The 13,820-nt window shown below is 34.7% G+C and overlaps 1 long non-coding RNA gene across 1 annotated transcript; it reads right to left on the bottom strand.

The window, feature by feature from the left end:
- Positions 1-307: 307 nt before the first annotated feature.
- Positions 308-12,835, bottom strand: LOC128546270 (uncharacterized). The gene is made up of 3 exons (XR_008365913.1): positions 9,369-12,835; positions 3,480-3,500; positions 308-351 (listed from the first exon to the last, which is right to left on the bottom strand). It is a non-coding gene; the product is annotated as an uncharacterized LOC128546270 (long non-coding RNA).
- Between the last annotated feature and the right edge of the window lie 985 nt (positions 12,836-13,820).

Genomic DNA, 13,820 nt, shown 5'->3' with positions numbered 1-13,820 from the left:
TAATTCAGACTTTACTACAATTCTAAATCGATCAATTTAATAAAACTAGCACACTTCTTAAGGAGCATCTTAAGATAGCATTTTCCTGCATTATAGAGACACAGAATCAGATTACGTTCTTGTTTTGCAATTGGGTGGTCTACTTCAAATTGTTCTAAAGTGTATAAGCAGCCATTACACAAAATCATAATTCTGAGAAAATAAATCTTTTAGTCAAGAATTTGTAAAAGAGTACTATTATGATTCATTTAGTTAGAGACAGAAGTTGTTGATTTTATCACAATGTTTATTATGGCTTTGGTATTACCTTTATCATCTGAGCCTTTTGCCATTTTCTCTTTTTCTTTCTCACTGTAATGCAATATATATATATCGATACATTAAAAAAAGAGCATTGAATAAATCGTGTTAGTACTGATTGAAGTGCATCATTGTTTTTTTTTACAAATGCAATACAGATAGATGGTGTTTGTGATAGACTGAGACACATTACATGCACCACGTTTTCCATGCGCTTTATAGAGGGTAGGGTTTTTGAACGAGTTATGACCTGTTGGACAATTTTAACTTTCACTTCCAGCAAGGTGGTAGAATTTCTGGATGAAATGAGAAGCTTGAAGCAGCTGGTGAAGTGAAATGAGGCGAAGCTTACGAAAATATGTATTAGATGTTAAAAGTGGCATGATGCATGAAAACAAACTTGCGTTTTAGAAGCATTTTAACTTTGTATAAAACAGGAAAATAAATGGATGTTATCTAAAAGTGAAGATTTTGCTGCCATAGGGAAAATAGATGGATAGAAAGTGAAGCTCTTGCTGTCATAGGGGTGATAATAAACAATGTCAAATAACATACCTTTTATAAAATAGTCTGATGCAATTTCAAATCCGATTACAATTGTTAAAAGCATAATTATTTTTCAGCTGAAAGATGTCAGATAAATATATATAGATATTGAAGTGTATGTTTATTCAAATATTGATATTCTAAGAAATGTTCAGTGTATGTCTCTATCGTCTTTCTATTTTATCACAGCAACTGACTTAATTTTGATGAAATCATTGCCTATACGTGATGCATTTGCCTAAAGTGATGTACTGCCGTCAAAACGAATAATTCATTATACATAGATCCAAATTTTTCCCTGAGAATACTTCTCAATCTCATGTAATTGACCCTGCTAAACATTTGTTTCTAATAATTAAAATAGCCTAGGAGGGTTTGTTTATAACCCGGTCGCAAGAACACTACGAGCTCCGTACGAGTAGGTTTTCAGTCGAAATGTGGCAAACTCGTACGGCGTCCGTACGGACATCGTTGACTCGTTCGAGCGTCGTACGGATTATTTGAACTCGTAGAGGACTCGGAAACTCGGGGAAAATGTTCCACCGAGTTCTCTACGAGCTCACACGACTATCGCAGGGGACTCGCACGATAACCATTCGATATTAAGGACACCGTGCGGAGAACGTGTGATGTCCGTACGGGGCTCGCAAAACGTTACGATTGCCGTACAGGCTCGTACGACTTCCTTAATGGACATCGTACGTGGTACGGCCGGGTTCCTTGCGGGCTCTGTACGACTGTCTGCGATGTTCTTATGGATATCTTACGATTGAAAATCGAAATTTTCAGACGTCGCCGAACTGATTTTTGTCGCACGGACAAAGGCTCCTTTCGAACTCAGAACGACTTGTCTGCAATGTCCGTGCGGATATCCTACGATTGCATCCTCTAAAGATCGTAGGGGGGCCATAGGTACTGTGACCAGACACTATGATTGTACAGAGACCATAAGGATTCTAAAATTGGTGGTCTCGTACGTTTTTTTAAAACCGTACGGGCATCGTACTTTTTTGTGACCGAGACATTAGTAGGCCTTTCTCGTTCTAGCCTATAATAACAGAAAAAGTTCGTAATTCAGGGTCATTCAAAATTGACCAAGTGTAACATGAGTCTTCTCTTGCATGCATGGCTTAATGAGGAGTTTCATTAGTGTTCTCTTATGATCTGTAGTTGTCCGATTGTTGCATCCACTTTAAAAAGTAAGCGTGGTTGGATGCGCATGAATGCAATCCACGAAAACCCATGAAGCATGTACGTTTTTCAAATTAGTTTCAATTTCCCTCAGCATGGGTTCGAGTTTTTTATCTGAATTATCGCAAACAAGATGAAAGCTGATGAGATAATTATATCTGTGTCACGAGTAAGGATATAAAAAATGTCAACATTTATTGTCACGCTGTTTAGTTTGGCCTGTATATATCACATATTGGTACTTCTTAGTTTTACAAAACAAGGGCTCCCAACAGAACAATTTAGTAGATCTGTGTATCATGAAGTTAAAAAAGTCACCTTGTTTTAAGACGAGACTGAGGTCGATACAAAACCCCACGGTTATTATACGTGATAATCTCCTGTCTAGTCATTTTCCAACATAATAATATATAGTTTGCCAAATACTGTCATGTTGTAACACTATATTCTTTTAGCCTATTTTCAGTCTATTGAAATATTGTTAAAAAAGACAGCTTATATAAAGTTCCAACTGCTATTGTTTACAGCAAAATATTTCAACTATTGACAAGTTAACTTTATCACAAGGAATAATTATAAATACAAATCGACGAGATCATTTTTTGCGTTTAAATGTAATATGATACAAACAAGGAAACGTTGAATATATTTTGAAATACCTACCACAGAACGGATACCAAATTGAAAAAAAAAACTCGTTATTTTGATATAAAAGAACATTGTAGGTATAATAAATTGTTACAACCAGGTTAATACATCCCTTAAAATATTAAAGAACCAAATAAGATAGAAAAATAAGACAAAATAAGATAAAATAAGACATTCTGTACGTCATTAAATACTTAATAGTTATCTAAAGTTTGTAAACCACATCCCCATAAAATCGGAATTTGAAATAGCTTCTCGCAGAAGTGTCTTTAATTTAGTACTGAGTTTTAAAACCAAATCTGAACTACAACAGTCATCGATCTTGTCATAAATATTGGTATGTAAATATTGTCATAAAATAGAGAGATCAAAATCTAAAAATGAAGCAGAAGAATCCAAATTGTTAAAACAAGCTGAGATATGCATTCGTTGATAAAAAGGTAGAATAAAAAGTAAAACCAACCCGCTCTGTTCTTTTTCTTTTCAATATATATATATATAAACTGTAAATTGGTAACTTATTGACGACCTGAACATCTTCGAATTTCTATTTGACAATTTGACCACTCTAATTTACATAACATACAAATGACGATTTATATCTCGTTTCTTTACTAAAGGTAGTTTTAGCATCATGTGTGATAATGATTTCATTTTTAAAAAAATAAAATAATAGAAATAATGTTTTTCATACTTAGATATACAAACTCTTAAAATATTTTTCTTTTCTTCTACCTTTTTTATTTATTGTAAACAATTAATTTCTACATTAGTGCATTTGCGAAACCACTTACCGTTCTTCTGTGCATATCCAACTATAATAATAATAAAAACACACAATTTACACCAAAATGAAATGTGTACTCATTCTTTTTTCTTCACGTGTTTCTTTAAGCTTTATGGTTACTAAAACGATAATGATCTGTATATGATAATTATGTAACACTATACTAAAATCCCCATGCTTCCTGGTGTATTTATGGAGCGTATTTTTACCGAAACATCCGTGCATATTCGATTGAATAAGAGCTATCAGTCTAACCAAAACATTCATACATTTTCTTTAAAGGGTATAATTTAAAAAGTATTTATACAACTTAAACATTGATGCATGTTCGAGGGTAACTCAGAAAGTAGTAAAACATTCATGCGTGTATGAGGGTATTTCAGAAACTAGTGCAATCAATATGACCCAAACATTCATGCATATACGAGCGTATTTCAGAAACTAGTGCTATCAATATGACCTAAACATTCATGCATGTACGAGGGTATTTCAGAAACTAGTGCTATCGATATGACCCAAACATTCATGCATGTACGAGGGTATTTCAGAAACTAGTGCAATCAATATGACCAAAACATTCATGTATGTATGAGGGTATTTCAGAAACTAGTGCTATCGATATGACCCAAACATTCATGCATGTATGAGGGTATTTCAGAAACTAGTGCTATCGATATGACCCAAACATTCATACATATACAGACGTATTTCAGAAAGAAGTGCTATCGATATGACCCGAACATTCATGCATGTATGAGGGTATTTCAGAAACTAGTGCTATCAATATGACCCAAACACTCATGCATGTACGAGGGTATTTAATAAAGTTATAAAGATCTGACCGAAAAAAGAAACATGCATGTACGGGAATATTTAAGACAGTAGTGCTATCAATCTGACAAAAGTTGAAGTTGATTCAGAAGTCAATCTGACAGCTACATTCATGTGTGTATGACGGTCATTCAGAAAATATTGCTATCAATCCGTTTGTACATTTAAGATGAATAATTGATAAAGGATACAAGAAGATCCCTTGGAAGCGATTAGGCAGGTCGTAATTGATCATGTGGGTTCGTGAGAAGTGAGAAAAAAAACTTACAACATGCCACACTACCTCTAGGAATGATATTGTATACAAATGTTGAGCTCTATGGCCATAAGACTTTTGAAAAAAAGTAATTAGTAAAGTATCCCTGGCGAATGAGTATATCATACAAATTTCACAAGATGTTGCACGCTGTGTATTCCATAGACATTTCAATAAAAACGAGACAATATCCACATAGCATAATGAAATATACCTAATATAGAACTGACAAACTTGAGCCGATCATTTATCAGATAGTTTGGTCCGAAAATATTAACTTTAGGTAAAACAAAAAACTTTGAAAATGCTTATCATTATTATCAATATGGCACTTTTCAGTAAGTGCGAGGAAGCGTGAGTGAACTTGCTCCATCCGTTACCTCTTATTCTTTCTGGATCCTCGATGATTACCGAGTCTGATATTAGTTGGTTGCGTTTCTTGCTTTCAGGAGATTTACTATCAGTTAATTCCATTGCATGGTGAACTAAGTGATAAAATGAAGACGTAGAAGACAGAACTACAAGACCAACAACATATATAACGAAAACCTAGGCTACATTTAATTTAGACATTTTCTCCTAAAGAGATCACATATTTTATTCTGCACTCTTCCTTCACGAGCTTAATTCCTGTTACAGGAAGTACAAATTACAAATTTAACCGAAGTAATCTATAGGTGGTTTCTAAATGTAGTAATATATATAATGGGATCTGACAACTTTTATACTTTTTCTTTGTCATAAACTACCAAAACGTAAATTTCTATTCAATTTTACCAGAAAGAACGTATCTTATATAATGCAGAAGTCTATAGTTATCTAATAGAGTAGAAGTATAAACGATTTAAGTTACAACTTCAAATCATTTCAGTAACAAGATCAAGATAATTCAATGTTTGTCTTTTACAGGAGTAAAGTGTTAAATTTGTAATTGACTTACATTTTGACTATACGTTATACTTCAGAAATTGAGGGTGAAAAATCTGATTAAAATACTTTATTCACATCAACGTGATGAATTATTTTATAACAGAAAAGCCGCTACCTGACCTTTGCATTCTTGGTGTAACATTACCCCCCCCCCCCCCCCCCCACACACACCCCCCCCACCCCCCCCTCCCCCCCCCCCCCCCCCCCCAAAAAAAAAGAAGAAAAAACATATATTCTAACGGTAACGGTATAATTTCCCTAAATAAATAACTCTACCCTGGGTATTGTAAATGATATATATTCTCCAGTGTTTTTTATACATTGTGCTACTTATGAATACCGGATACAACTATAAAACCGTAATCAAAATCCTTCTATTAAAGTTATCCCTGTATCAAGTTCCTATCATCAAATAACTGGACAGAGTATTAATAAAAACAAGAGGGCCATGATGGCCCTATATCGCTCACCTGTTATCATTGCACTTAAGGACAAGTCTTCAAGGTCAAAAGATCATAATAGAAGTCAATCAAAAGAATTGTGAGAAAATATAGTTGAAATTTTCTTTAAGTAACTTTAAAAACAAGATTTGAAAATTTTTGTAGAGGTCCACTAGGCAATGCTACATGTCAAATATCTAAGCTCTTCTGGTTTATTTTTAGAAAATTTTGAAGATTTTTCTATGTACAATCAAGTAACCCCATGGGGCAGGGTCAATTTGACCCCAGGGGTCATGATTTGAATAAACTTTGTAAAAGTCTACTAGGCAATGCTACATGTCAAATATCTAAGATCTAGGCCTTCAGGTTTATTTTTAGAATTTTTTTTAAAGATTTTTCTATGTAAAATCAAGTGACCCCTAGGGCGGAGTCAATTTTGACCCCGGGGGATAAGGTTTGAACAAATTTTGTAGAGGTCCACTAGGCAATGCTACATGTTAAATATCTAGTCTCTAGGACTTCTAGTTTATTTTTAGAAATTTTTTGAAGATTTTCCTATGTAAAATCAAGTGACCCCTGGGGCGGGGTCAATTATGACCCAGGGGGTCATGATATGAACAAATTTTGTAGAGGTCCACTAGGTAATGCTACATGTGAAATATCTAAGCTCTAGGCCCTCTGGTTTATTTTTAGAAAACTTTTGAAGATTTTCCTATGTAAAATCAAGTGACCCCTGGGGCGGGGTCAATTTTGACCCCGGGGTCATGATTTGAACAATTTTAGTAGAGGTCCACTAGGCAATGCTACATGTAAAATATCTAAGCTCTAAGGCTTCTGGTTTTTGAGAAGAAGAATTTTTTAAGATTTTCTTATGTAAAATCAAGTGACCCCTGGGGCGGGGTCAATTTTGACCCCGGGGTCATGATTTGAACAAACTTGGTAGAGGTCCACTAGGCAATGCTTCACACCAAATATCTAAGCTCTAGGGCTTCTGGTTTTTGAGAAGAAGATTTTTAAAGTTTTTCCTTTCGGTTGCCATGGCAACCAGTGTTCTGCATGGAATTCAATTCTTTGAACAATTTTGAAAGGGGGCCATCCAAGGAACATCCCTGTGAAGTTTCATCAAAATTGGCCTGTTGGTTTAGGAGGAGATGTTGTTTAAAGGAAAGTGTGGGCGGACGGACGGACGCCGGACGGTGAGCGATCACAATACCTCACCCTGAGCACTTTGTGCTCAGGTGAGCTAATAAATATATATTGTCACGACGTTATAAATATTAGATAAAAGCGTGATTTCAATGTTTCTGAAACTACTTACCGTTATTTTTCTTTATAAACTAACTTTTAGTGGCGAATGAGTGCGTTAAAGGTAGCACAAAAATAAAGATGAAATAATTTCTACTTTTTTTTTGCTTTACTATAACATTTTATTCTATGATAGATTGAATTCTAATAACAATTTGTAATTCTACACTGTTATCCATGTCATACTTTTACAATCTGAAAGTTGATGTGTCCTTCCTGGTTGCATGTACAATGTTACTACATGAATGAGACATATGAATACATACAGTACAAATAAACAGTTTTTGAAAAAAAAAATACAACCAAAACAGTGAAAATGTGATATTTTTGTCTTTAATCCACATTTAGAGCAAAATTGCAATTAATTTGTCATTTTCTATCAAATTGAAACAAAGTAGTTTATTTTCATCCTCATATGGCCAGATTTTATTTATTTTTCTATTTTAATGTTCCCTTAAGCCGGATTGGGGCCAGACAAGGTGTTGTATATTTCGAACAGACTCAATCAAACTTCTGTGATTTTTTTTTGCACATTTCACCTATAATAGTTTATATGTTTGTTGTTTTTTTTGTTTTGTTTTTTGTCTAATGCCAGTTTGTTACGTTATTTGCTGTACAAAGGTTGGACAAAACACATGTACTATGTACAGTGTAGCGTCTTTGTTGCCGACATATAACTCTCTCATAACAAATTTCTCTCTCCCTTATTGTATAAAGAATTATCATATTCACTAACCTATAAAAGGGTGTAGTTTTCATATTGTGTAATTTACCAAATGTCGACACTCATAACGCACTTTTTTAGTTCTTTACTTTTGAAAAACTGGAAGTGATGGCATAACGTCAATTATCAGGAAAAAAACGTTAACTAAAGCCTGAATTCGGCGTACAGAAATGAAACTCATTTTATGAATTAATGGCAACCTGTTAATAAGTTTATTACGATGGCACTATTACTATATTTCTTAAGTCAAAATTTCATATTAAGATTTATCACATGTTTGACGTCGCGGGAGTGTAATAAAGCCATTAAATAAAAACGATAATACATTAGTGTAATAAAGCTTTGACGTCGACGTCGTTTATAGTATTGGAAACGTTGGTCAAATTGACTTGTTTATATAGTAAAAGAAAGTAGAATTTTCGATGTTTCGACAGGAAAGACTAACATGTAATAAAAAGAATATTACATTTGTGACTTTCCATATTGAATTTATTAAACTCGTTGAATAAAATTAATAAAATGCTCGGCAGAGCCTCGCATTTTATCATTTTATTCAACTCGTTTAATAAATTCAATATGAAAAGACACTCATGTAATATCCTCTGTATATGACGCGTTAAATAATTCAGCATAATGTCTTAAAATTAGCGTGAAATGCCCGGTTCACTTATATTATGGTCAAATATCTAAAAAAAGCACATGTCTCCTTACATTTTATTTCACCACATTATAGGCCATATGTGTATTTACAACAATGAGCAGTTTCATCAAAATCTACGTCGTAGAAAAAATTCTATTCGCGAAATTGTTATGAAAGTTATGATTTTCTCATAGACTCTCATTATGAAAAATTGCATGAGATCCAAAAGTTTAAAACCGGTCTAGCAAAAAATCAAGCACACAGTCCTATCTTTAACATTTGCTGAATTTTCTAAATATATTCTGAAGTTTTAAAAAAATCAGAGTTTAATAAAAATCTACATTGTAGAAAATATTTCGATCCAAACGTGCAGATTTATATTTCTTGACAACATATGGTCAAGAAAATTCAGTTATTATAATCATAAGGAAACAAACATTTGAGCAGTGCCATGAGAAAACCAACATAGTGACTTTGCGACCAGCATGGATCCAGATCAGCCTGCGCATCAGCACAGTCTGGTCAGGATACATGCTGTTCGCTTTCAAAGCCTATAGCAATTAGAGAAACCGTTAGCGAACAGAATGGATTCTGACCAGACTGTGTGTTTTTCTCATGGCATGGCTCATTTTATTTTACATCATTTACATATAATACATGTGCATGCATATGATCTATAGACACTTTGTCAGTATTCTTATATTTCCTATCTAACTGGACAGAAATAAAAACAGCATCACTTGCAAAACAATTAACTAAATGTCACTTACCGTTTAACGCCTTCACCTTTTAGAACTTAAAAAGTATGCCTTATTTCACGTTGGTCATGTTGCATTTTTTTCACTCTATTAAAATGTTAAAAATGTCATAATGATACACATAATTGTAACTTATAGTTATATTGATTTTGCCATCAAAAATATGTCGTATATATCTGTATCTGAAAGAACGACTTTAACTTTTTGTAATTCGATAGCTGCTTCCCGGTTATATAAAAAGATTAGTTCATAGAGGTCGCATTGGATTGTCTCGTATCGTGTTTTCTTTTATTAATTATTACAAAAACTAACTACGTTTATGATTGAGTATTTTAATTACCTAACTGGGATATAAAGGCCAGTAGATACCGCTAGGATAAGGGTAGCATTTTTTTAAAAGCTACCGGTTGCTGTATTACCCGCGGCTACCTGGGTACCCATAATTCTTTCTTTCCTACTGTTTAACACGTTTAAAACTAGAACTAAACAGTAGGACTGTTATAATTATATAGAGAAGTTGTCGGATACGTTCTGTCATAAAAAATGACAGTTACACGTGATCACTGTTAAATTCTCTGACAGTCATTACATCAGTGTAAATAGACATTGCTATATAAATGAAAGCTAACATGTTCTTACCTTTGATACATTTACATGTATAATCATGAAAACAACATAATTAATTATTATTATTATTATACCAGATTTATACAGCGCCCTTTTCATGATCAATTTCACGTTCAAAGGCGCTTTACATAGTTCAAATGCAGCCACACAGGGCGCATAATTCATCCTCTACTAGTACAGACACAGAGCGATCTGACCAGAGGGACAGAGTGAGACAAAGCCCCCACGACAGAGAGATCAGAAATCAGATACAGGCTTGTCCGGCTAACTTAGCCTAGCTCGTTGCGAATAGACAGCCTGGTTCTTTAACGTGCCCAGTGTATAGCACTGATACACGCAAGGATTGCCTGGGTTCCTGACCAGTACACCTCTAGTTGGGTGGGTAACACTCCGAGAAGCTGCCGGGGATCGAACCCCCGACCACTGAGCTATTCGTCCACCACGTTTAATAAAGCTTGACAAAAAGTAAATGAAACTTTTGTAATGTTTTCAATGGGATTTCAAAGGAACTCAAATGATCGTAATCATTCTTTTGTTGCCATAACAACATTGAAATATAATATATGTTCTATCCAACAAATGTGTACGCAAGTTACTTGTATTTTTTAACTTATATATTGCACTGTACCCACCAATGTGAAAACGTGATAGCGCCACGGAAGTTAATCAATCAGACTAAGAGAATATAGATATGTGATGTACTAGACTACACGTAAATATAAAGAAAAGATTGCTGAAATATAAAATTTTATCATAGTAGCATTGTTACAGGTCCAACCCATTTGATAGACGGGCATTCCTTTATTTTTTAATGTATTATTTGTTTATGTATTTACCCAGAATATGAAAAATGTTCTTGGCCAACTAATTGGACAAGTAAAAGGATAAGATGAGAGTTTGCCCTGGGTACACAAACAGTATATTAACACAAACATATGAGAAGAAAATAACACGCATATAGCTACCACTTCATATTCATTTTCATGCATTTTAATACAATACATATTTAATACTTGTTTCATTCAAGTATGTATCTACTATAAATAGTCAAGTTATATTTATCTGTAGCCAGGATGATATCATATTCATTTAAAACGCATTAGTACACTTAAACTTAACTGACTACAACTGAAGTTCGCAGTAATTATTTGTTATAAAACCTAAGATTTTAGACGCCGAGGATCGTTCTGCCAGTTACACTTCCAAAAGGAACTAAAATCGACTCAAGTGAATATCAATAAATTAAATGACAATTGTTGTCGGGGTCGTGTCACCTGGTGCACGTGCAACATCATGAGGTGAAGCTGTGTCACTGCACTACGCAGAGAAGACTTCAGTTTGTGAAACGGTTCGTAACGTACGTAGCGTTACAAGACTGAGATTAAGGTCAACCACCACTATATCCGAGAATATCACATTACAGTTCGGTTTTATGTCCTTAAACAACTGCACAACATAACTAATTGTCACTGATGCAGTGCTTTCACATTTGCTTCTAACAAGTGTCCGCAAAGATTCAAGCTGCGTAGAAGTTTTATCCAAGTCCTACTTTTAGAAATTGAGCTCGTAATCAAGATAATGAATATGCTACTGACCTTGCCTACATAAATTTGGACATAGCGCCGTCCTTAGAAATAGACTTGGCCTTCATGACCTTCACGTGCCAATTTCGTCATAGAATATGCTTTCGTCTTTTGCGAGTTTGTCCTTAATACGTTGTTAGCATCATTCACTTGCAAAATGTTACTGTAGACAGTCCAGTTTGATGCAACTTATAGCCAGTGCTGGTCAATTAATGTTGGAACGCTTCCTTTAACAACCATCACCTGAATTAGTTTTAAAACTGCACCAGGTGCCTTTAATTGCACATTTGGATGTATTTCCAGGCATGAGTTTGAGGCGGATCCGGTGTCAATATGCATTTGCACTTCCGTGCCGTCAATCATAGGAGAAATAAGAATTTTCCGTTGATTTTGACGATGTTTAAATTAAAGTTCACATATGTAATACCCTTTTGCTCCTCATGCTCATTTTCTACCGTGTCGACGTAACTAGCGTTCTTTGCTTTACGACATAGTGTCTGAATGTGACCTTTAGACTGAAAAAAAAATGACATATTGCGTCCTTCAGTCGACATTCATACAGTCATGATTGTCTTGGCCACAGTGAACGCAAGATATTCTAGATTTCGTCTTCGCTAGGGGCAATGTCTTGTTTTTCGGTTTGAGCATATTCTGTTACCCATTTGATACTTTAAACAACATATACAACAGTCTTCGGATGCAGTGTTGTCTGTTGTGATACTGTGGAGAAGCAAGTCCTGAAAGTGGTGGTAGATTTTGTAACTGCGACTGGTCGCATCTTTTGACGATATACAGAGTGACAGCGATGTTAAGTGTATCGTAGTACATTTGGCTATACATAATAGTCTTACATAGATCACCACTACTTCGCTTGATCACGTAACCGATATAGATATCACAAGTTAAATGTAGCAATTAATATGTCACTATGGCTCTTCACGACGATAATTCACGCACGTATTCCGAGTCTTTGGAAATTTCATACGACACATCACTTACCGACTGAAGCACAGAGTAGGCTACTGGTCTAAGAGCCAGTAGTTGCAGCTTGTGCTTCTTTGATTTCTTTGAGGCATCTTTCCAGTTGCTGAAGCTGACGCTGCCGTTCATGGCAGACATACACATGAAGCAGAAAGTCAAATCTGCAGTCTGAAATGAAAATCAATATCTGTATCTATATCACAAAACTTAACCCCCAAAAATCCTGAAAAAAATAGCTTAACAAAGTTTTTAACAAAGCTGAATCACGGTGATGATGCGTACACCGGATATTGCCATTTAGTGATAAAGTATTTTCCGAAAACGTGATTATTTTTCGTCAGCAAGGTAAGTAAAATCCCGATTTACTATTGTATTATACTACTATAGAAGAAACGGGCATTACTCATAATGCCCAGATACAGTGTATATGCTCTCACAAGCGTAAAATGAGTCAATCTTTAGCAGAAACGCTAAAATTTGTGATAAAATGACAAGTCTATCATTTGATACATGCATGCCGTGAACACATTTGTCCCGATAACATCATCTATTTGCATTATGGGGGAAATCTCAATCGTATGATTTATTTAGTTACATACAAAGACAAAATGTGCAAAATTTCAGCTTTGTAAATGTTCAAATGACAGAGAAATCGGTGATAAATGAGCGTCGACGGTGTACTGTGTATTGAGTTTTCAAAGTAATATTTGTACTGTGTAGTTTCGTGTACTGAGTATTGATATTCAAAATCGTGCATATTTTCAGCATTGTTGGTCATTGAATAAACAAGGCATGTAATGACATTGGCCCAAATGATGGAATGTCTTTTTCTGTTTGCAGATGGCATTAGACTTCACAGTGAAAATAACAAGCACCGGTTTGGACACTGAAATTACAACTTACAATTACAGCGGCATGTCAATAGTCACTCCGAGAAACTATCTTAAGACTAGCCATTGCCGATTAAAGGCCCAGCCACAAGTACACCCGTGAAATTTTATAATAATGTTACAAAGGATATGATGACGATAAGTGTGAAATAGGTTTCCCCTTATAAGTAGAGCAGATATGAAAATATGTAATCCTTTTGCCTTTAAACTTCAAAGAGACATAAACCTTGGTCATTAGATGACGCCATCGATTATGATGCCAATAACTTTAGACTCATTTGATACAGAACTTTGGAATTAGTTTCACTTGAAAATTTCTTGAAATAATATAGTCAACGCTCTTTTTATTGCTTTACATGTATTGTTCTGAAAGGTAATCAGCT

The sequence above is a fragment of the Mercenaria mercenaria genome, chromosome 10 (genome assembly GCF_021730395.1).
Source record: "Mercenaria mercenaria strain notata chromosome 10, MADL_Memer_1, whole genome shotgun sequence".
In the NCBI taxonomy this organism is placed as follows: Eukaryota; Metazoa; Mollusca; class Bivalvia; order Venerida; family Veneridae; genus Mercenaria; species Mercenaria mercenaria.
Note: the sequence above shows the minus strand (reverse complement) of the source record. Positions and strands in the feature narration are given on the sequence as shown.